The sequence below is a fragment of the Oncorhynchus masou genome, unplaced genomic scaffold (assembly GCF_036934945.1).
Source record: "Oncorhynchus masou masou isolate Uvic2021 unplaced genomic scaffold, UVic_Omas_1.1 unplaced_scaffold_13950, whole genome shotgun sequence".
In the NCBI taxonomy this organism is placed as follows: domain Eukaryota; kingdom Metazoa; phylum Chordata; class Actinopteri; order Salmoniformes; family Salmonidae; genus Oncorhynchus; species Oncorhynchus masou.
Window position 1 is genome coordinate 1 of NW_027003876.1, and position 2515 is coordinate 2515.

A 2515-nucleotide genomic window follows, 5' to 3' on the forward strand; every position below is an offset into this window, starting at 1 on the left:
GGGGCCTGTTGCACAAAACTAGGATAAGGGATTAAGCCAGGATATCTTGGTGATCCTGGCTCAATTGATCCGTAATCCGGTTGCACTAAAGATGGATAGGGGGCAGGAGGATATGTTATGGTATAAATTACCATGGAGATTTATTCTGTGGAGCTAGCCTGTTCCAGACCAGGCTAAATTCCAGGATCTATTTAATCTCATCCCTAATGTCAGTCAGCAGTCACCACAAATGGAAACCAATAGTTATTTCACTGCTCACTATACATTGTTATCACATAACTAGACCCACTGTTATTATTTAAACGTTTGTGATCATTAATTTCAATGATTTTGGATAAAAATGATTTTTGAGATGTTGCTATCATTAGATAATTTACAGTTTCCCATAGACTATAAGGCTATATATAAAATGATAGAATATTAGGGCCACAGAGGGGAAAAACACAAGTCATAATATTGTAACCAGTTGTTTTAAAGGAGGACAGTTGTTAAAATGACAGATGTGGGGCATTTCGTGAAATTGTACTTCAGTATGGTTTCATAAACAAAGACATGCTGATGTGCCAGAATATTAAGTATCACATTGTCATAAGTATCAAAACTGTAAAAACAATATGTAGCTTTTCTGCAGAAAGAACCAGCCTCATAAATGTATGACTTTATCCTTTTTCTTCAGTGTGGCCCTAGTACTCTGTCATATAAACAAATACACATTCCATATGAATATAAAAACACAATGTGTAACATTATGTTCCTTTATTGAATAAGGACAAAACAAAGCAGGTAAACCATCAGCTCCTTTCGAAACTGAAGTCACAGTGACTCTACAAGATGGAAAGCACAGAATCCAAGCATATTATACAAAATGATACATACACATTCAAAGGTCTGTATATAACACACCCTGCATGTCTGCACACTAAAATAAATGCAGGACAAATCCATACACATCAACTGAACAGACAAATGAATGGATGCAGTAGCCTCCCTGCAGCCTTGTATTACACACAGTATACCGCACAAACATCATAAGAGGCCAAATTCGTCAAAAAACGAACCCAAAAAACCCAAATTCCTCTGCCACCGCAGGACATATTTAACCAAAATTGAAAGCACACATACTAACTAAAATAATTCAACACATATTGGTCCCTCAGCAGCCGACCACTGTCGTCATCAGGGAAGATTGCCGGATTGTCCCAGTCCATGGCTGGTGGCACTCTGGGGGCCCTCTCCTTCCTCAGGCAGGCCACATTGTGGAGGACAGCACAAGCCACAGTAATATCACATGCCCTAACAGGGCTGACCCTTAATTTGTGAAGGCAGTGAAAGCGTGCCTTCAGGAGGCCAAAGGTCATTTCAACTCTGGCCCTGGTCCTGGCATGGGCATGGTTGTAGGCCTGCTGTGCTTCCTGGGGGTCTGTGAAAGGTGTCAGGAGAAAAGGCTGGCAGCCATACCCCCTGTCTCCCAGCAACACACCAGAGAATTCACCTGTCAACACAAAATCTCATCATTACTACCTCATAAACACAGTGATATTCTTGACACAGCCATGATGGTTATAAATAGGGGTTGTGTGGCTTACCTTGTGATAGATTTCAGAGGCCCGAAAGATTCTGGAGTCATGGACTGAGCCAGGCCATTTTGCCACAACATTGCTGATCACACAGTCAGCATTGCAGACCATCTGAAATCATAAGATGAGGAATATTACACCAATCAATGCACATCACTGGCAATGCAGAGTGTTCGTCAATGGACAATATCAAAAGTTATGTTCACCTGAACATTAATGCTGTGAAAGGATTTCCTATTCACAAAATCGGCCTCATGGGCACCTGAGGGGGCTTTTATCCTTATGTGTGTGCAGTCCACTGCACCAATGACATTGGGGAAACCTGTCACACAAAGTAATGAGTATCCTACTATGTGTTAACAGTTGTCCTGTAATTTGTAGATCCTCTTACCTGCAATCCTATAGAACTCCTCTTTGATGTCACAGAGTCTTCTGTGGCCAGGGAAGGAGATGAAGACATCTGCTAATGCTTTGATAGCCAGACACACACTCCTTATTGTGCGGCAAATTGTGGCCTTGTTCAGCTGTTCTGCATCCCCCACTGAGTACAGGAAGGCTCCACTAGCAAAAAGCGCAAGGCCACACAAACCATTTGCTCCACACTCAGTGCATGGCTCCGTGCAGTGCGGTGCTTAATCCTGGGACCCAGTAGTCTGCATAGATACCTGATGCCATCTGCAGAAAACCTGTATCTTTCATATAGATGGTCATCAGGAAGGCCAGTGGGTCCAACCGGTCCCTGAAGACCCTTTCTCGCCTGAAGGCTCTCCTCAGCACAAGTGCTTCTTCATCCACCACATCTCGCACGAATGGGCATGCCATTGTCAGAGCAGGAAGGAACACACAATTTTGGGCCTTCATATAGGCTAGTGGCCACACCTGGTGCTGGGGGGGTGGGCAAAAGAGGGCGATGCCTTATAACGATGACTTGGTTGTAC

General features: G+C 43.4%; 1 long non-coding RNA gene across 2 annotated transcripts; it reads right to left on the reverse strand.

Annotated features, from left to right (window-relative positions):
* Positions 1-908: 908 nt before the first annotated feature.
* LOC135530612 (uncharacterized) lies at positions 909-2268 on the reverse strand. 2 transcript variants are annotated; one of them, XR_010453871.1, is made up of 4 exons: positions 1969-2268; positions 1784-1899; positions 1587-1688; positions 909-1492 (listed from the first exon to the last, which is right to left on the reverse strand). It is a non-coding gene; the product is annotated as an uncharacterized LOC135530612 (long non-coding RNA). The 2 variants fall into 2 exon arrangements; XR_010453870.1 differs by lacking the exon at positions 1784-1899 and having other exon boundaries at positions 913-1492; positions 1969-2152.
* Between the last annotated feature and the right edge of the window lie 247 nt (positions 2269-2515).